The sequence below is a fragment of the Camarhynchus parvulus genome, chromosome 1 (assembly GCF_901933205.1).
Source record: "Camarhynchus parvulus chromosome 1, STF_HiC, whole genome shotgun sequence".
In the NCBI taxonomy this organism is placed as follows: Eukaryota; Metazoa; Chordata; class Aves; order Passeriformes; family Thraupidae; genus Camarhynchus; species Camarhynchus parvulus.
In genome coordinates, this window is record NC_044571.1 from 23,829,911 (window position 1) to 23,852,170 (window position 22,260).

General features: G+C 40.8%; 1 protein-coding gene across 2 annotated transcripts in view; it reads left to right on the forward strand.

The window, feature by feature from the left end:
• The first annotated feature begins 8,940 nt into the window (after positions 1 to 8,940).
• The window catches only part of MYO16 (myosin XVI), a 358,619-nt gene continuing 345,299 nt past the window's right edge, over positions 8,941 to 22,260 (forward strand). The window contains exon 1 of one of the 2 annotated variants that reach the window (XM_030948473.1): positions 8,941 to 9,092. The gene's annotated coding sequence lies outside the window, so the exon portion shown is untranslated. Of the gene's footprint in view, positions 9,093 to 9,163; positions 9,241 to 22,260 lie in introns of those variants that run through there. The other variant, XM_030948456.1, reaches the window with a different exon arrangement.

Sequence of the window (22,260 nt, forward strand, 5' to 3'; positions counted from 1 at the left end):
TGCCCTTTTAGGCTTTGACACAGACAGAGGAAACAAGCCTCTCTTGCTGCGCTGAGTGCAGCTGTGTGACTGCAAGAAGGGGAGACAAGGGTGGCATGGAAATAAACCTGTTAGAGGTTGGTTTCACTGGATTTGTTGAAATCCCCTCCAGTACAGCCTTACTTAAAGAAGCATAAATTTCGCTGTACTTTTCTCTTTAGTTCTACAGAACATTTGCTGGTTCTTTACCAAGGTTCTTCTTAGATAAGGGAAATCTGATCTTCTGTGGGCAAAACTCATCCAAAACTTGAGCAAGGCACCACAACACATTGCGTAAAGGTCTATAACTAAAGCAATGTCTCAGCGCTTATTCATTGAAGTACTAATGATGGCATCATGTGTGTATCTGACTGAGCTGAACAGGAGGGTTCATTAGTATTGCTGTGTATGGGCTGTCTGATCTCAGGTGGGCACCTTCCACTCTGCTGGTGCAAGGTGAAGTGCAACAGATCTTTGAGTGATTTTGTCACAGCTGTCATAAGCTGAGGATTAGAAGCACAGGGCTGGAAGTGTTTGCCTTTTCCTTCAAGGAAATGGGGATAATGGTGGACAAGACAAGTTGACTCAGTCTGTATTGGTTGCCTACTAGAAAAGAAGCCTGTAGTTGAAGGGAACATGAATACCTGAGCTGTGGTGTTGTAATATGAATATTATTAGTAAAATTAATCTTTCCTTGGTCCCTATATATAGTAAAGGTATCAGTTTGTTGAGCTGAAATGACAATGACCCTTCTTATTTTTTCATTAATATTTTCTTTGTTGTTTCTAATAATATTTAAATTTTTAAATTAAGGTCACCTGCTTTGAATCATACAATTTAAATTAATATTAATTTGCTGATTTAAACTTCAACACTACCTCACAGAAGTATAATATCCATCTTTATCTGTTTTACTTTAAAAATAAGTATTGAATTTTGGACATGTATAAAAGTTTAACTAAATCAGGGTCCGAATTTCCCAGCCTTGCCACTACTGTTTTAATTCCATTAGTAAGACATTTGAACAGGGATTCTTTTAGTTTGTGCGAGATCAGAGATCTAGTAAAACTAATGGAAATATATATTTTTTTTATTATGCCTAATTGATTGGTTAAGCCATCTGAGGAATTTGTCTGTTCTTTGTGTGGAAAATTTTCTGTACTGAGATGTTAATTCAAATAAGAATATGTTCTATTTGTATTATTAATGTAAAAAATGAAATAAAGAGCATTCCCTTATCCAGCATGACAGATAAAATTCCATTTGTGCTAGTGGTAATGAGAAAATTTCAGGAACCTGCCAGAAAAATGTGTAAATCACCTTCTTTTTCATTTTTCCCAATAAATGTAAAAGTGGCTAGCAAACACTTTCTTTTCTTAAGACGCTTTAAATTAATATTAAAAAGCAATATTTAGCAGAAATTTAGAAAAAATTTTTTCATATCTGGATAAAAACCAGGATAACTCTGTTAAACAATATTTTTCTTTCTCCAAACAAAATGGAGAGTGCTGGAGTGATTCATTTGACTAAATGATTACTGACACTACTGAGAATCACTCACTCTATTCAGATTACTTAAGGTTCTGACATGGGTAGATTAATCTAAGTTCCAACAAGGAACACCTCCGCTCCCAGTCCTTCAGACTGATTCAAAGGAAACTGGATGCAGATGGCCAAATTTTTAATTTATTTTCCCAGATATATTAATTTCATCCTTTAGGTTTGAGTAGCTTCACAAAACCTGTAAAGCCAGTTTCAGTCTATTCCTAAAGTGTGAATACCCAGCAAATATTGAGCTATTGCTAGAACTATGGGTGAAGTTCAGGCAATCTCCTTGAAAGATATTCATCAACAGCCAGGGGAGACTGCCAGGCTGATTTTCCTGTGGAGCGGAGGAATACCACTGCAGACTGAAGGCACTGTCCTCAGCTGTGGCTCTGTGCAAAGTGGGTTACTTGCAGAAGAAGAGGAATTTGTCAGGGTTGGTGCTGTTGCCCTGAACAAGGAGATCTTTATCTGTTCATCCAAGATTATGAGGGTAGGCTTAAGGTTATGTAGAGATATGTGACAGTTAAGCATTGTCATCTTCTCTGGAAAGGATAGAGACAGAAAGAGAGATGTCTTCAAGGATGAAACTCTTTCTGTTATCCAACTCCTCCCTTTCTTCATCTTGCTCCCCTCTGTTCTCCTTCAGCTTCCTTTGTGATCATGCCCAAGCTGTCAAGCTCCTTTCACACATCACAGAGCTACACCTCATACATTTCTTGCCAAGACTATCACAATTTTTTCCCACTACCACTAGAAACACTCCCTTTTATCACCAGGATGTAAACAAAACCTTTGGAAATTGTGGAAATAGTGAAGTAAAAGATTAGCTGGCTGACCCACAGAGAACCCAGGAAGTATATAGGACATTGCTTGGTATGTCAGAAACTCATTTTTAGTTTGTGGATCTGCCTTATTCAGGGTAGTGGCTAATCCTCATTGGAGTTATGAGGAACACATCTCATTCAAACCAGCTACACTGTCCTTTTAGTAACTCTGGTAGTCTATGGGCATGCATGTTATTATTTACTACACTTCACTGATTGCACTTTTGCATGCCCTTCTCTTGAGGAAGCTTTTCCTGAAAAAATGTGGTTTTGAACCAGCATGAAGGAACAGCAACTCAGTATGAAGGAACTGATTCTATGAATAAAAAGTTCCTCTCAAAATACCAGTTTCTAAAACTGATTCACTAAGAATTAAAGTAACTGGAGCCACACTGTTACTGAACTAAAGCTAAATGCAGATATTCACTGCCTTGAATTGCTGTAACAGACACGAAGTTCATGTGTTTTACCTTTGAACAAGGTTGAAGAAACAATGTTTTAACCTTAGAAGCAAAAAAATCCTGCACCTCACCCCAGCATGTAAATCACTCACACAATCATGAAAATGGTAAGAAGAATCTACAGAACAGTTATCTCAGATTAGGCATTTTACAGACTCATGCTGAAATACTAAGTATAAGTTTTCTGAACAATTACTTCTGCCAATGTAACATATCTCCCTCTGTGAAAGCTAATGACACCTAATTCAATATTTTAAATGCAGCAATGACCAAGCAGCTGAAGCTCTTGGTAACCCAATCCTTCATTAACACATCGATGATTAGTAGTTTTATGGTTGTGATAGGCCCTTATGGAGTCATAAATTCACATCAGCAGCGGTGCTATTCAGAGGTTAGTAGCTGCTCCAGTATTTAAAATCTTGTACTTCCACAAACTAATTGTCAAGAAGATATGTGGCATATTAAAATACTATGTACCTTGATTAATGCAAACCCATGAATAGAAATCATTGTCTTTGTCAAGCTTAGCATCTGATCCCCTCTGCAGCATAGATCAAGGTACAGGGAAAATCCACAGCAAAACTGTTATGTGTTCTTGTGTTGTGCTTTGCACTATGGCCTCAAAGTGAACCTTACAACACAAAATGTGAGATAAACTTTGACACTTTAATTTTTCTTACCAGTTTTAAAATGCCATTTCCTCTACTGTAATTAGCTCACTGGCAGAATAGAAAATTACATATGACTCTCCAGGTTAAGATATAGAAATCTAAACTAGAAAACAAAGTCCTTATTGATGAATTTAGATAGTAGAGCTAGAGCTAGAAAGCAATCTGATCAGGCTATTGTCTTACCTGAAAAAACAAATAAACACAGATGAGTATAATTTGAAATGACAGACACAAAAATACTGTGAAATTCATGCACACTTCAATGGATACAAAATTTTTCTCCTTGACTAACTTTCATAATATTTCATTAACCTTGGTGGAAGACTGTAGCAAAGATATTTGTTCAATAGAAGCAAGTCAGGCTGCTGTGTATTGGTAATGTATAAAGATCTCTGTTCTGAAAGGGTGACTCCTTCTTATTTCCCTGGTTCCTTTCTCTGTTCCCTTTTCACTTTTGCTGATGTTTCTGTTACACTGCATGACCTCTCCTGTAAAAATAATGGTCTTTAATGTTGGTGTTCTGCAACAAGCAATAGATTTATCCTTTGATGTGTAGATCCTAGGTCAGTTTCTTCACTTCATATTTTTACATCATGTCTCTAGCCATAGTAGATTATTTACTTCTGTCCATTTATTTTCTTTGATATAACCTGTCCGTTTGTGTTCATGCAACAAAACTGGAATGCATTCAAAGTTATAAAATTAGGTATGTTTGGCTTGATTAAAAATATGCTTTCTCCCTTTCCCTGACTCAAATCACTCTCACCCACTTTTCCTTTCTGAGACCACTTTGGTTCTGGCTGCCTAGAAACCTTTTACTGTCCTCACTTCACCTCATGCAATTTGCATGAACAAGTGTCTCCCAGCTTTCAGGCAATGATTCACACCTCCTACCTAAGCTTTTAGCTGTCAAACCAGAGATGTTTTTCTTCTACAACTGACTACTCCACTAAAATGCCACCAACACAGCTACAGAGTGTGTTGTATCTGCATGGGACAAGCAGAGACAGTCTCCCGCCTCTGTTCTCTCCAAGGCACACAGCTGAAATTATATTTCTGGTGAAAATCATTAAGTCTAATAGAATAATAGAATGGCTTGTGTTGGAAGGCTCCTTAAAGATCTTCCAGTTCCAAGACTCCTGCCATGGGTAAGGATACCTTCCATTAGACCAGGTTGCTCAGAGCTCCACCCAGTGTGGCCTTGAATACTTGCAGGGATGAGACATCCACAAGTTAAGCACATCTTGAGGAAAAGGAAGAGCTAGCATGAAAATATTATTTACTTAAAAAAGGTGGAAAAAGTGAAAGACAATCCACTTAAATATAAGAAGGCAGCTTTAAAACAACCACAGAGGTTCAGTTCCATTTCCTGTGAAATAGGAATTCTGAGCTGCAGAAGGAATGCTGCTCTTATTAATGTTATTCCAGTGGCATGCTTGACATTTTGGTAGAGCTCAGGCTGTGGGAATGACCATGCTTTCTTATGGAATCTCTCTGGGCTTTAACTTGTAAAAATACTGTGTGGACCCACACTAGAATTTCCTACCAACAGCAGCTTACAGAAATGAACTGATTATTTCAAACTACTTCAAATTCCTTCTGATTCAGAATTTCATCCCTTGATGATATATAATGACTGTGCTCTGGGGGAGAGGCAAGGAGTGATGATTTGTTTGAAGGTTAGTGTCAAATGTGACAGCAATTTAGATTCATAACTATCAATACAAGAATGAATGAATGAACTGCAATATAATTCTTTGTAGAATACACAAAGATCGGAAATTATGCTTAAGTAATTTTCTGCTCATACAGGGGCTTGAATAGATACAGTTAACATCAGTGGGTTGTTAGCTCACCATTACAAAGATTTTATCCAAATTTTGGGTTTTCTTAATCTGCCAAATTATTTTTACAGTGAATATCGTTAACTTCAAATATCAATGTGGGGAATTTTTGTTGCCTCCCTTCTAATTTGTGACTTTACAAAAAAAGAGTTGGGCATGTTTCTATGTCAGCAAACTAATGAAAACTAAAAAACTGGGAAGCTTTATATGCATCAGATGATAAACTGACCTTTGAGGCCTTCTTATAGAAGAAGAACCAGCTTTAGAAACAGAATCAATATTGCTATTTTAATGAAATGTTGCCAGTTTAGTGGAATAATTCAATATTTTATTCACTTTTAGAATTGCATTTTCATATGGTTTGCCTGCTGGAAAATAGTACATCTACCCAGCAGAGCTCTGTGTCCTGCCGAGCCAGCAGTGGTAGCTTGGGTACAGGAACCACACAGAGCAGCGCTGCTGCTGGGATTACGTTGTGATGCAGATGCTATCAGTGCCAGTGTGTTGAGAGCTGGGCATGCATTTCTATGTGGCACTGGATTTGGAGCTAGTGAATTTGATGCAGGAGGAATGACTGAGGATGCTGGGGTAAAAGGGACACCTTGGTTTGATGCCTTATTTGAGTATCTAGTATCAATTCTTCAAGGAAGCACCGGAAGTGAGGTCTTCCCTTAGCCTGATAGTGTGCCCTAACCACAAAGGAACAAAATCTTTCTTTCTCTTTAGCAGCTCATTGAGCCAGAATTATGTAAAATAATAGCATAAGAACAGATTTAATGTACATTCTTTTCTGAGCTCTTCCTATGAAGATGAATTTCACAAGACAGCTCAGTCAAACTGGGGGCTGCCTGCTGTAGTCCCAGGGCAATCCCCATCTCCTTTTGCTGGCCCTACAGCTGCTTGCTCTCTGCTTCTTTCTCATCTACCCAGCAGTGACTCTCAGAACATTTCCAAGCATCTAAACTAGCTATGAAGAAATGTTTAGTTTTCTTCAAATTTTGCTCCAACAGAGGAAGCATTAGGAGCAGGACTGCCACCTTTAGGACATCAACTAGCTCCCAGACTGGCTTAGCTGCATTGTAAATGTACACCTACAGGGGAAACAGCAAACTAATTTAGTGATGGAGTCCCATTCTGTGGCATCTAAACATTTCTTTCTCTTAAGTGAAGTAGGCACCAGCAAACAGTAGGATATAAACATTTTTTTCATACCAGTTCTTCCCTTTCTCTTCTTCCAAGAACAAAAAATTAATTGCTTGTTCATTTAGATACATAGTTGTGATTATTTTGTAACTTTTTCAGCATTCACTTCTGAGAAAGTCCTTCAGCTTGCAGGGATTTCCCTCTGTGTTTTGTCTCACATGACACACCTCAAATTATTTGAAACACAATTGGCTTTGTAAATAAACTTTTGGATGTCAGCATTTGCAATAATGGGGCTTATCTCGGTGCTACTGGCAACAATTTCACTTTGACATGAAATACTGGCTTTAAAGTACTCTGCTGAGGTACTTTACACAACTATTGCTTCATTTCCATTTTAGATATTTGGCCCCTAGTCCCTCAAACAAAGAAAGTATCTCTAGAATAAATCTGCATTACAGAAAAAGTCAAAGGAAAAAAATAGACATCACAAATCTAGGAGATCCTTTCTACCTGAGACATTGGTCTTTCTGTACTGAGTTAAAATCAATAGGAAATGACAGATCTAATACATGAAAGTTGCTTACAGAGCACAAGGAAGAAACTGCCTTCCTTTTACATAACTGTTGATTATTTAGAGGGCTTGGTAAACAAACAAGGAGCCATTGAAGGCTTTCCTTAGCCCCAGAAGGTTTCAGTACACTTTTGAAGAAAGTGCTTCAGACAGAAGGCAGCCAGAATTCAAAGTCAAGGAACCAGAAGGCATCATTCAAGGATTTAAGCTGAAGGAGTCTGAATGAAGGTCTAAATTCTGATACCTATAGTGTGCAAAACCAGGATAAAAATTATTCTGGGAGGATATTTCCTAACTGATTACCCAATCACAGAGTTAAAGACTAGGCTCTCCTTTCTTTCAGTCCTCACAGCTTGTGTGCTGATCCACACACTCTTGTGTGCTGGTTCATCTTCCAGACGTAGGGAACTGTGTGCTCTGCCCCCAAAACTGCGCTCCACACCCCTACTGCCTCTATCTAATCTGCCTACAGGGACACTAGCTGTTCAGTTGCATACCAGATCCCTATAATTTCATGTGAAGAATTCTGTGATCAGATCCATGATTCATAGCTTGAGCTTCTCTGGAAAACCTTGAGTGTGTTTCAGATGTGGACTGGTTACATGTGGATCACAATTGGGCTTTAAATGAAGGACAGGTACCCTATTCAACAGAACTTGAGTCAGCAGTGCAGGTGCTATCATCAGGTAAGCAGGGACCATTCAAGACCAAGTGAAGGGTAATCTAATATTTAGTTATTTATATTCTATAGCATTCCATAGTGTGCAGGTATCTGGATATTCTGATATTCGTTGGCATGCCAGCTAGGTCTAGAAAGGGTTGTGGGAACAGGCAGCACTTTCTTCTGTAAATACAACCCTGAGGTGAGTTTTGGCCCATGTGGGATGCAGGCTATACGCTGCAAACAGAGGAAATCGGTGGGTGAATCCTGCTAGGATAGCAAAGATGGCTCCTATTGAGAGGATGTAGTGGAAGACTACATAGCGTGTGTTGTGTAGGGCAGTGTCTAGTGAGGACTTTGCTAGGATGCTTCCTGTTAAGCCTTTATTGAAAAACGATGCTCTGATGTTCACTTTAGCTAGAAGTTAGGCAGGGTACTCATGTGTGGGTGAAAGATCTTAACAGCCAGTCTCCTTACCCAATAAGGTGGCAAAAAACTGTCAATGAGGCTTGTAACTACCCTGCCTTTATGTTTTTGCAAGATTTCTACCTACAGCGCCAGGAAACACAGCTCTAAAGCAGTAGGGCGTGAGCAAGCTGCTTATAGTACCGGGACAGAAACAGATATATCCAAGCTGCCATTTATTCTGTAAGTACAACCTCGTAAGAAGTGTTGATTTGGCATCCATCTCACGGGGTGATAATTATGATATTCCCAGCGATTCTCTTTTGTTGGGCATTAGGTGCCAGTAGGGAATCAAGTGGGTCTTTGTTGTGCTGAAGTACATGTAGACTGCTCCTATACGCACAGCCTTCCCGGACCTTTTCCTTCGAGCACTTTGCCGAAGGAGAGGGGCGGACAAAGCATGTCAAACCCCGAAAAAGCAGAGGCCCTTTGCGGCGTGCCCAGCGGGGCCGAGTGAGCTCCGAGCACGGCAGGTGAGCACTGCAAAGGGAGGGAGAGGGATGCAAGCGGGGTTCGGCGGGGCGGCTGCTGGGTGCGGGGTGTCTCCTCGGCACCGCCCCGTCGCCCCCGGGCTGCCCGGGCAGGTAGCGGGGCGGGGCGGTGCCGGCAGAGGCGCCCCCGGCCGGCCCGGCCGCTGGGCACCGCTCCGCATCCCTCCCTCCCTTCCGTGCTTCGCTTCGCTTCGCATCGCGGGGAGGCGGCGGCGAAGGGCGGGCGGGGAGGAGTGCCGGGGGAGGCAGAGGCGGCGCGGCTCCGCACGGCTCGGCACGGCACGGCAAAGAAAGACCCCCAGAGAAAGTGGAAGTGCGCCTCGCCCCGCCGCGCCGCCGCTGCCCGGCACTGGCAGAGGGGCGGCCCCTCAGCCTGGCCTCGTCCCCTCGAGGTGAGTGCCGCCCTGGGGAGGGAGGGCGGAGGGCGGCGGGGCCCGACAGGCGCGCACCGCAGCGCGGGGATGCCCCGCAGGTCTCCCGTGCCGGGAGCGGGCTGATGAGGAGGCGCCTTTTGCGGACGGGTTTGGTTGGTGTTCTCGTGTGAGTATTAGGGGAGCGAGGAGGATGGTGGTGTGTGCGCTTTTTCATCTGTTCCGTGTTCCTTTTTGTCCGTGTGTCCGTGCCCGGCCCCGGTGGGCTCCGCCAGGGCGGCAGGACCCGCCCGCGCTGCCGGCGGGGAGCGAGCCGGGGGAGCTCGGGGGTCAGCGCGGGGCTCAGCCCGCGGTCATTGTGTGCTGGGGGCAGGAAACCAGCCCAGGCTCCGTCAGATGGGCACTTGGCTTTAACCAGCCCCTTTGTGGACGCGCCGCTGCCCTTCCCGAGCCCCCGGCTGGGGCGGAGCGGCTGCTCGGATCCTGCCACCCCGCTGGTGGAAATCAGCGCTGACAGGCAGCTGGATGGAGATTTTCTGATAAACGTTTTCTCCCAGTGGTAGTGTCAGTCGGTTAAATCCCAATCTTTTGTGGGAGTGTGCCTCCCCAGTGGGTGACAGAAGGACTTCAGAGCAGTGTGAGCGCCGGGCTGGTTTCCAGCACCAGCTCGCCTCAGGTGGCTCCTCAGCCCCTGTCCCTAGCGCCGCCGTGCCGGGCTGGATCTCTTCTGCTCCCGGCTTTCGCCATTGGAAACTTGTGGGTACGAGGCTGGATACCGGCAGCCCTGGCTTTACCCCCAGGGCTGGGGTTGCTGGCAGTGGGATCCTGATCTGGAGGATCGCCCTGGGGAAAAATGACTTTTCCTTCCCTCTGGCAAGATAGAGAACAGCGTGTCAGGATAATCCCGTATGCTTCAGTAGCAGAGGTATGATGCAATTTAGGTGTTTACACAGTGAGTGTAGGAACTTCGTCTCCTGCTGTGGATTGTTCCTGGGCAGAGTCTCAGGCAGACCGTGTTTTCTCTCGACTCCTGTTCCCACAACTTTATAAGAGACTATTCTCCTGTTGAGCTTTTTATTCTCCTATGTATTCCACTTATAGTCCTGTTACCACTTTTATCAGTACCTTACGCCAAAAATGAGGGGGCAGTGCTGAAGTAGTAGTCCTTTTAGGTGGTGTTTTGCTTCGGGAATGATTTTGTGAGTGTAAAAACATTCTAGATTCCATTGGCAGTATCTGAAATGCTCCTGAATGTAAAAAAAAAAAAAAAAAATAGAAGGGTGTTATGTAAGAAGTGTGTGTGTGTGTGTGTGTGTGCGTGTGCGTTTACAGTATATTCCAAGTGATGGGACAAGTCCTCTTGAGTGGGCTATTGTTCTGTAACAGCAGGGGTGCCATTAAAAGTACCAATAAAGACTGGGATTAGGGTGATTGGTAGAGCAGAGCTCTGAACCGTTGCAGTAATTTTGTGTTGTAGCAGCATTCAGAAAACCCAGCTGCAAATCACATTACACAAAGAGAAAGCCAGTCCTTGGCCTCAAAAGATGACACAGGTAAAGCAAGCAATTTGTAAGAGGAAGGAACAGAGAGGAAGCCAATTGTCTAATATTACATAGGTTAGGCCAGAGCTCAGTTTCCAGACAGCAACTGGCTTTATATATTTTGGGTCTGTTTATAATACGTTTTCATTATGAATTTAATCTTTCCTGATTGTGGAATAATTTCAGCACTAGCAAAAATGTTTATAGTATGCAGAACCTGTATTTAATGTGTAACAAGAATAAGCATCAAAATATTTTGAAGTGGGAGATCTAAATAATTCCAGCTGGAAGTGTACAGAGTTATTTGAATATGTCTACACAGGGTATCATATATTCTGTAATTGTACAGTAGGAATTAAATGGAGTTTGATTTGCTTGGAATTTGTAGTGCTGGTTGAGGCAACTGACCATCATGGTTTATTTCACTGCTTTGAAAGAGCTCTTGCATTTTATGTTGTCATTATGTTACTTTTAAGCGGTACTGTTATTTCAAACCAGCATAATGAGATGAAAAGCATTTGGCATTCACCCCTGTAAAATAAGATCTTGGTGCTAAATTCAGATCCCTGCTTGAAGGTATCTATAAAATACTGTGCTTATGCAAGGTGTTGTATCAAGGAAAATGGACATCCAGGTTAAAGCTGCCTTAAAATATTTTTGTTGTGAAACAGCACACTCAACCACATTTTTACTCTTTTGGAAGGGAGTGATTTCTTAGCTTAGACAATGGAGCTCTGACAAAGTGAACATAAGGTAAATGACCATTATAAATGGGACACTTCAATGAGATTAATTACAGATTTGAACATCAGCCTCTTCTGTTTCACTCAATTTTCCTAACCAACAAGTTACTTCAGGCTGATTTCTTTAAATATGGAGTTTCAATATACATTTACACAGAAAAGGGTTTTTTGTTCAATTGAGAGGTGCAGCAGAAAAAAAATACTCTTCCAATCTGAATACTGCTTTTATTCAGATATTCATGAACATGATTTCTTTGTCCAGTTCTATAAAAAAGTGACAAAATAGAGATTTTCTCATCTGAATTGATCTCAACAAAACATAACAAAAAACTAAACAATACCAACAATGAAAAAACTCAACCTCAATAAAGCAGCATGGTCCACTTTGTAGAGTCTGTCAGTAACATCTCTGTCCTCTCTGTTGACTTGTTAATGTCTTTCTGGCCATAGTCTAGCAAACCTCACTTGCACATTCTTTGTGTTTTTGCCTCCTCACCTTCTTTCTGCTACTGACTGTTACTAAAATAATTGTAGCTAGTGAACATAGAAAAATGTTGTAATCCTGCACAAAATTAGCAATAGCTGGGGATGCAGCTGATGGTACCTAGGTATACTGTGTTGTCACATGTTGGCAACAACAGCGGCCACTGGAGATACTTGTTGTGTTTGGGACAGACTCTGCCAAGTTCATGTGAATTACAGTTTTTTTGCATCTTTCTGAAAAAGATGGCAAGTATTTTTTGTCTCAATAAGATGAAAAAAACATCCTGGCAGGCATCTAACTCTAACTTTTGCACTTAGATGTGTTAATCATCCCTGAGGTGTGTGTTTCATGTGGTGCCAAGCATAGCTGTTAATACATTTAGCTTTTTTGAGACATTTCACAACAATCAAATAAACATTAATATTTCAATAATCATGTTCTGATTCATGGCTATAAATGTATATATTCCTGGCATGTCTTATTACACATGCAGAAGAGGAGGGTTGGATAATGGATTTTAGCTTTTGTTCATTCTAAATGTTTCATTGTAAAACATCAGTTTCTTATTCCTGGAACTATTAATGCAGACATTATATCAGTTTGGTCAGGGAAAGATTTTTCTCTTCCTTGAAATATTTGGGATCATAAAAGCAAGGTGTGTAACCTGAAGTGTTGGACCTGGCTTCAGGTCTTGATGGTGTCAATGTGAAGACTCAGCTACTGAGTAATGTAGCTGAAATCTGTGATCATTACATTTTCCCCCAAAATTACATACTAGATGTGCATTACCATTTGCAGAAAGGCTTTTGTTTCAGCAAAACTTTTTCTTTCTGAAAAAACCTGCTTTCAGTCAAAACATCTCTATCAGCCTGAATCAATATTTTAATACCAAGCATTGAGTGTATCCACTGCAAAACAATTGAGTTTATTGTAAGTTGCAATAGCAGAAAAATATTACCAAAAATATAGTTTGCTGCCTTGTGCTGTAAGAAGAGATGACTAAGGTTTTCTTCTAAGGGATATAGCAAATATGTATCTTTTTAATGGGCTCGTTACTGTGGTGTTACATAAAAAGGGACACTTAAAGTTGGACTAAAAATTAATTAAACAGTCTTAACAATAAAGCCTCACAGGCACTATGGTAGCCATGCTAATTTTTCTGGTGCTTCTAGGCTTAAGTTCCTCTCAGCTGAGTTGCCAAGAGACAAAGTTCTGCAGCATGAGCATAGAACAGAACCACTTCAGACAGTAAAATCCAGGTAATTGAAAGATGCTGCTTGTGGTTCAGAAGACATTAGTTTTTATGATGGTCAGTATCAAACTAGGGGTGAAATGTTTCTTGCAAGTAGGAATATTGTGTTCATGTGACATGATATTCAGTGGACTTAAAATAAACTGGTGTAAACCTTAATGTTCTGATACCTAAAAATCTGTGCATCTGCTTTTCTGAGAAAATGTATTATTTTGTTTTGAAATTAGAACAAGGTAGAAAATGTTTGGAAAGACTGCCTGCAGGATGTGTGGAATGTCAGTGTAATTGTGGGGCTTGTTTTGAAGCAGTTAAGTACCTTTGGTGTAAAGGGGCTTTAAAAAAACTTGTAACTGGCTGTTTGTATTGCACTAGTTTATTGTGGATCAATTCTCAGTTGAGATGTGTTTGTGTCAGGTGGTGTTTTATTAGGTGTAATAAAACAAAAGCATCTATCCAACAGCATTTATCTTAGAGTCTGAGAAATACCTAGAAGGTGGGATTGTGTTGATAGATTTACATTTTTATGGTATCATCAGCTAAATTCCATCATGGAAGCTTAATCTGAGCAAGTGCCCAGACTTCCTGTGCCATCAGAAGAGAGAGAGGAATACCTTTGTGGTGGTAGGTATCTGGATTTACAGCCATGACTCTCTCTACTAAGCCAGTCTGCTTTGGTATCAAAGTGGAGGGGCATAGGCATCCTTGCCTGTAATTGTGCAAGTCAAATGAGCCTTCCTGAAGGGAGTATTGTGAGTGTCTGGTGCTACCCTAGCAGTGTCCTGGATATCAGCTAGAAAAGGAAAGTTTTTGCTGTTTGTCAGATCTAGATTGTAGATAAATATGCGGTGTGTCCTAATTAGGAGTTTTATTTAAGGAACATTCATGATTTAACACCTCAATCTAATTACTCGTAAGCTTCTTGCTAATTTTGCAATTAGTGCTGGAGCAAAAGACTTTTTATGGAAAACTCACCCTTAAGGATATCAGAACCACTAACTTCTAGTGTTTAGAAAACTTTATTTCTATGACAATGTTGTATAGGCAATGTCTATAAGGAAATAGTAGTACTTTTACATGATGGCAAAGACAAAATGTGTCAAGTGCTTTCCCAAAAAAGTTATAGCTTTCCCAAAAAAGTTATAGTCATGTTTTGAAACTCAAATGATTCTGACTTTAGAATGTGCATCTGTAGGATCAAATTCTGCTCAGATATTACCTAGTGGAGAAGGCATTCTTGAATCTTGTTATACCACAGTCATCTTTGGCCTTCAGAGGATGAAAAGGAGGAGACTCAGGGTGTAGCCAGGGTTTACTGGCTGTATGCTCTTGCAGTTTACAGCCAAGGCAGCTTTTTATAAACACAGATGATAAGGTGCAACTTGGAGCAGCCATAAGGCTGCTCTGAAATGTAGCATGGCCTTACAAGGATAAAGATGTTCTTGGTAGCTTGTTTCCGGGTAATCCATGTAGTGTTTCAGTTGGACAGAGAACCTGGTGGAGAATATTCTGGCCCATCAAGCAGGTGTCCATAACAGTTTTCTCCTCAGACAAAGTCTCTCAAGTGTTGTCTCAGTTTTGATGAGCAAACTTGTTCTTCCCAGAGATTGATAAATTTGACTAATTCTTAATACTGTAAAGCAGTTCATGTTTTGCAGAATTAAGACTTAATAATCTTCTCTCTTTAAATGCTAGGTTTTTAATGTTTTGGAAGATGGGGAGCTTTGTATCCACACTGGAATAATATAATATAATAAGGTCTGCAGAGAGATCTGCTTATTAGTTTAATAGATGTAACTGGAAAAGAAACAGACAAGCTCTCAGGCTCAGAATACCTTATTCCCTGACTGAACTGATGAAGCAATTAAGCCTAAAAGCTTGCCACTTGTTTTTATTGTGCCACAGTTGTAGCAGGCTTTTAAACTAATCTTTTGCTTATTTGTCTTTGTAAAAGAAAATGGTTCATCCGTAGGCAGAGCTGCTGTGTGCCTGGTAGTGTGGACATGTGCGTTTAATGCAAAACAGCCAGAGCCGCTTCAGCATGCGAGATCGTGCCCTGGGCTCACCATTCCTCAGTCCTGTCACATCTCTTCCTTTCCCAGCAGGACATGCTCGTCTGCATCCCAGTGTGCCAACACAGCCATATAAAGGAAAGGATATAAAAACACTGCAAGCTACTCTGCTCTGCTTCTACTTCCTACCACAGATACTGTTTTTGATGTCAAGTGGCCCAGTACTTCCTCAAGCCCTTTCACTGTTCCTCACTGAGTGTGTTTTAGCATCAAATAATTTGGCTCTCACTTTAGTCCCAGGTTCAAGTCTCCTGACTGTTCACACCACATATATGCTAATGAATTCAGTATCCCTACCAATGCTGGAGAAGTAGCTCCTTGTAAAGAAGGACAGGGGTGTAAATAAGGCATTGCTGGCTGGCTAATTTGCTTCAGGGTTTGCTCTGGACCAACGATATGGGCACAGACCCTGCCAAGGTTGGCTTCCTCTGCCTGGGACATTTCTCTAGCACTCTCACAGGAGGTCTTCTGCCTTTAACTAACCCCTCCTTTCCAATAGAAATGGCTTGGAACCACTCCTGAATATCAGATTTAGCTGGGCTTTAATATGAGCACTACCAGTAAAGAGACCCGAGCCCTGATGGTGACTATACCTTAATATGCAAAGGGGTATGTGGGTGGTGACAGCCATCAGTAGTTTTACTCCAAATCTTTATCAACTGAGATTTTGGTATCTAATAATCTTTTCTATGTTTCTAGACATATACTTTCTCCCCCTGTGAAAGGAAATGTGTGTACAAACAGCACACAGGACCTGCAGGGCAGTGTAATAGACAGCTGGTTCCTTGAGACCAAAATTGTTCATCAGAGTGGGGAATCCTATCTCAGGGAATTAAGGCTGGCTCATGCTAACTTTCATCGACAGGGTAAAATTTTAGTGTGTTTCATCTTTTGGTGTGATTAGACTTTCTGAATTTATGTGTTCATTAATACTCAGTTTCTGCAGCTATTTCCTTCCAGAATCCTGAGGGATTTTTTTTTGTTTCCTCCAAAAAAAGTGAATTTTTTTTCCTTGTTACAGGACTGGTAGCTTTTGTATTGGTGATGTTCTCCATGCCCTACCATCATATTTCCTCAGCTTCTAGTCAAACAGAGAATGTCTGAGGTTGATGTTACATTTCCCTTACAAAGCTTTAATAAAAGGCACTGGATTAGGGGAACTGTGCAGTTGTTGCAGAAAGAGGAATCCTGGGCACGCAAAGGGAGAGCCCACAGCAGCTGGGCAGCGTCCTGCTGGCTGTGGCATTCGCTGCTGCTGCTGCTGCTGAAGCTCCCCGTGGGCCAGAGGGAAGTTGTGTTCCAGTGGACCTGAGTACCTGATCAGTAATTAATCTGGTTCTCAACAGTGCAAGAGGGCAGAGTGAGATGGTCTGACTTTGTTCTTTATATACTTTTCCAAGAAAGGAAACCACTACTTTCAAACAATCTTCTCATTATTAGTTTTAAATATAGCTACTGCAATTGTGTCTGCTAGAAAGAGCAGTCAAAGATCCTCATTATTTGATGTGGACATTGAAATTTGGTAGCACTTCAAAACCTTTGGGCTTTGGTGGCCTAGGTCCTTTACAGACATACAATAAATGGCTCCCCAAAAGCTTTTAGTCTATCAGATGAGAAGAGTGAGGGGACACTAGGTAGTGTCCACAGGGACAAATAAGATAGAAAACTCTTCTTAAGTTAGAAGAGTTTCATTAGCTAAGAACGCACTTCATTTCTGTTTTATATAGTAAGCCATCATTATACTAGCTAGGTCTTATTATTTTAAATACTGTAATTCAAGAGAAATCCATAGGATTCAAAAAAGTCAGCTCAGTTCCAGTTAGTAGGACTGAATTTGTCAGCAATTCAAGAGCAAGTACCACAGAACATACTGTGCCCTGGAAAGAGGATGAAAGAAAAATATTGGTCTATTTTGAAGGGACAAAGCCACTTATTCAGTACTTCAGGTTGTCTGTAGGTGTGTCAGACCATGCATGGCCATACCCATTTGTGTAATGCAGTGACTGCATGGCAGGTGAATTCTATTGGTCTGGTTTGTGATGCACGATGAGGGTGATGGACCATAGCAGTGTGCTGTAGCTGTTTGCACCAGTTGTCTGGTCTAGAAATCCAGAAAATGTATACACAAAGACAAGCATAGGCACTTATGTCATCTACCCTTGGCTCTTGACTCAATGCAAGCATCCTCTTCCACACTGGGAATGAGAATGTTTGAGAGGCCAGTGCGAGGTGGTGGAGTGTGGTGGCACTGGTAGGATGGCTGTGTGCATTCCAAAAGGTTTCAATCAGTGCTGATTAAAGAGGCTGGCACTTAGGAATGCCTAAGGGTGGGCCCTTCCATGCTTAAATATTAGCTCATCTTCTCTGAAAGGACAGCAGTGTTGTGGCTGCTATTGCAGGATATTTGCTGAACTCACAGTTGTGGAGGAAACATATCCTCTTCTTTTTTAGATCCTGCTAGTGGGCTGGGTGTGCATATGTGAATTCTTTCTCATTTTAAGCACACAGAGTTCTCACAGGGAGCCTGCTGCTGGGAAAGACACATCCATTTTACAAAAGTTACAGTTTTGTATATAAAGCATGAGATTGGACCCAAAGCCAGAAAATATTTTTGTAGTTTTGCTACACTATCAGCTACTTGGTGACTCCTGCATCTTTCCAGTATTGTTTCTACATTTTTGTCTTTCATTGCTCGTAAGACATTGGCAAGTCATGGATACCATTGAAAGAATAAATACCTTATTTAGTCTCCTTTTATTGATGATGTCTACTTTCACAAGACTTTGCAGCCACAGAGAAAAGGCATCCAGGATATTTTAAGGGGGAGTGGATCAAGTGTGGTGCAGAATGCTGTTTTGCTTTGGTGTTTAAGCACAGAACATGGGTGGGAGTTCTGCTAACCTGGGAACCAGTGAGATTGAACAACTTGCAATACTTTATGTATAACTATAATAATATAGCAGACTTCCAATTGCTTTCTCAAAATCCTTCATTTTTTCTTGCTAATTTTAAAAAAGCTACAGATTCGCAGATCATTTCATATTGGCACTTACTACATTTTAGCCAACATTTGACAGCTGAAAACTACAAGCTCCCAGCTGGTGCTGCCACTGGCCACTGTTGACCTTTCCTTTTCTCTTCCATAGACTTAATGGTTCACAAGTGATATAATAAGATATATTAAAGGAAAACAGAAAAAAGAAACCCTTAACACTCTCATCCCTTACCACTTGTTTTTATTTTGTGTGTCCATTGGCTATTTTGTGTAAATTTGGGAAGCCATGAGTTGTGGTCCTTCTCTTTCAAATGACATTAAATTCATTTTTAATACTGTTCTTTTAAAATACTATTGTGACTACTGAAAATGAAGACACGAATGAAGGTTAAAGTGCCTGCCAATAAATAAAAAATACATGATTATTACTGAGGTAAATGGTTTAAATTATTCCCTGTTAAATGTTATTTCTAGTATCATTTTTACTATTATCACAGTAGTTAGCCTGGGATCAAGGACTTCCATAGATGAGTATGCTGCCTTTCTTCTTCCCCCACTCCCTAAATAGTGTGGCTTCTTCCTGCAGGGACTTGATGACAAATCATCTAAAGTTAATTTGTTAGTATCCTAAACAGTGCTGAGCAGAATATAGCTGTTCTCATTAGCTCTCTTATTGCCTAAGTGTCAGCACAAAACTCTTGAGGACCTGTTTGTAACATGAGTATGTCTTGATTTGTTTAGTACACGTTTTTATCCAATCATGGAGATGGCATTTAGCTGTGCTGTGGCTTCCGAATCCTTCGTGAATTAGTCTTAAGTGACCAAAATCAATTGAAAATGTCTAAAGACCTAGTGTGATTGATGGACGTACAGTTTTGTTTGCAGAGTGACTAGGTTTTAAAATAGTTGAAGGTTTACTTAAACATCAGGCTGCAGAGTTATTTACTTTTAAGGGAGGAATTTCTGGTAGCTGTGTACTATTAGCACATACCTTCTTGTGAAGTGTACTTCTTTTTGTTTGCGAGGTTATTATGATGTGATGCTGTCATAGCAAAATATTTTATGTGGTCCAAGATTAATGTTGTAGCTTGTTCTGATGCTGCTTTGGTTGCTGATTTCCTCTGGATTTTGTTTCAAGTGTGTTCTCATGCTGACAGCTGATACTGAGATCTTACTTGTGTGGATTGGTCATGCTGGAGGATATTGAAAAATGCTTTGATGTGTGTATGTATGTATTTCATAGGCATTGAAATTTGCTAGATATTGCTCATGATTCTCAAGGAATCAAGAATTAGGCACACTAATATCCTGGAAAAAGGAACATAATCCAAGGAATGAGGATCCCTGTAAAGAACTGAGAGTCTTTGTTCAGAATACTACTCTATCTGTTTATTGTCCCTACAAAGAGGAATTAGATTACTTTGCTTAAGTTTTGAGGAGTTAAAAAAATCAATTTAAGGATTGAAAAGTTGGATTAATATCCCAAGGTTATCTGGGAAATGTTTGTTCATGCAATGGTCAAAGATTGCTTTAAATATTTTATCAGGGTAGCACTGGTAGTTTCACTGTGAATTGTGGGTGTCCTGGGAAGGTGAGAGGGCTGTATTTTGAAACATTCACTGAATTATGCTTAGTTAATGCATCAATAATTTGAAGATGTTATATTTTACTTTAAAATAAAGGCATTTATGATATCAACATGACTAATGTATTCTGGGATGCAGTTTGCCGCCTTCTCTCAATTTTGGCATGGGAAAAGAGCAAGTGAAAAATGTGTATTATGGCTTTTTTCCTTTTTTGTTTAAATCACAAGATAGAACATGGCACTTTGAGCCTTTGTGCTGGAGAAAATGAGAGCATAAGCAGTCTGTATCTGTGACATGACAAATGAGGCCACCAAGTCTTCCATAGCATGTTAATAACACAGCTCAGTTAATGCTGGAATGCTCATACCCCATCACAAATTGGTGTTGGATATGACTTCCTTCAGTGCTACCTAGCCTCATTCCAGTTTGTGACTGTGGCAAGGCATTTACATGTTCTTCATCTCAAACAATGAGAGGCCACAAAAGACTGAGTATAATTCTCAAATGTGGCAATATATTCCCATTTTGTGTGTATCTGTGTGTGTGCACATACATATGCATGATTAATATTTCTGATTAATATTTCCCAAGAAGCTCTAAGTTGTCCTGTAATACAAATTAATTTGTACAAAATTAATTTTAAGAAGGAGGTGATTTCTGAAACTTAGTACTTTCAGCAATCAAACTTTGTAAAGTTGATGCTTTTCTGACAGATTCAAAACTTGTGGCAGAAGGTGCTTGCTCATGAAGACTAGAAGATAAAATGACCACCTTGCATAAATGTTACCAGCCTGTATCCAGAGCTACCATGCTGCTTTATTAAAAAAAAGAAATCCTGTGCGTGCACTTTTGCAATTTGTCATTGCTTTTCAAGCTTGTTAACTCATTAAGCAGCACTTAATGAGGATAAGCACAAAGTAATTAATTTATGCATTATGTTTATTGCTTCCCTAATGAATTTATGTATTAGAGTTCCTCAATGAATACATTAAGCTATTTCTATATTTTGTATACATTTTGCTCTCTAAATAAACAAAAACATTTCTTTGTAGTCTTTTTTCCAGCCTGAAGACTGTCTGTATAATATCACCTGGTTTAAGCATGATGTGGAATTTTCTTATCATGAGCCTTGCCAACATCAGTGCTCATGAATCTCTTTGTTCTGTTTGATGTGTTCTGCAGTGGCTTGTATCAGGGAAAAGCTGTCCCCAGTTATACTGGGAACTTAGTTTGTTGTTTTTCCTAGTAAACGTAGGTGTTGTACATTCAGTTCTTGCTTTGGGAGAGCGAGGAATTGAGTATGAGGTGTGATATATGGAAATAACCTATTTGTCAGTAAATAAGTGGACTGGGTAGGTATCTGGGTGTTGGTAGTGTTGGGGCTGCCAGGGGTGTTGGGTATGGGGAGAGAACAGGAGCTGCCCTGTGGTAAACATTGCTCCAGGTGACTCCACAGACCCTCTGTACCCACATCTGAGCCCCTCAGCTGGCACTGGTGGTGCGTCTCTGAAAATGTGTTTTAGAAAGGAGAATACAGAAAACAGCAGTGAGGGGAAAAAGGTGTGAACAACAACCTTGTGAGCACTCAGGTCAGAGGAAAAAAGGGGAGGAAGTGCACAGTGACAGAGCAGGTACTTCCCTGCATCCTGTGTCAGGAGTGGCGGTGGAGCAGGTGTTTCCCTGCAGCCCGTGGAGAACCGTGTCAGAGCAGCTAGGTGTCCAGACTGCAGCCATGGAATAACCCATACTGGGGTGGGCAGACCTGGCCTTAAGGAACTTAAGCAGCCAGTGGAGGGCCCACATGGGCCTTCAGCCTCTGAGAAAGGCCCATGTTGGAGCCCTTATGAGAACTGGCATTGGATCAGTGGAAAAGCTTCAGGAGGAAGGACTGATGCAGAGAAACTGGCTGTGGTCCGTGGACTAACCACAAACCCCATTCCCCCATCTTCCTGCAAGGGTGGGGAAAGGAACCAGAAGAATCATAATGAAGGAGGGAAATGGAAGGTCTGGGAATAAGGGCTAGGTTCATTTATGTCTTTTTTTCCCTCACCATTCTACTCTAATTTGCAAATATTTAAAATAATTTTCCCTAAGTCAAGTCTCTTTGGTCCATTTTGATAATTGGCAAGTGATCTCCCTGTGTTTATCAGGATCCATGACCTTTTTTATCTCATTGTCTGCTTGTTGAGGAGGAATGATGAGAGAGCAGCTGGGTGGGTGCCTGAAAGCTGGCCAACATCAACTTTCAGCAACAACCTCTACAATTATTTGCATATGGACTACCAAATCATAAATATGAAATCCTGTAATCTGCAACTGAACTGTCAGATTGTGAATCTCTAATAAATTTTATGGGTTGTGATCTACAATATTTATGAAAATAATGGACTGAAGTACATGCAGGCTTTTTCTTTTTCTCAGTTTTGGAGACTAAGTACTGAACCCATGCTATCGTGCAACTCTTGGGCTCACCTTTTTTAAAGAATTAATTGTAATAATTTGTGGGTATAAGGGGCATA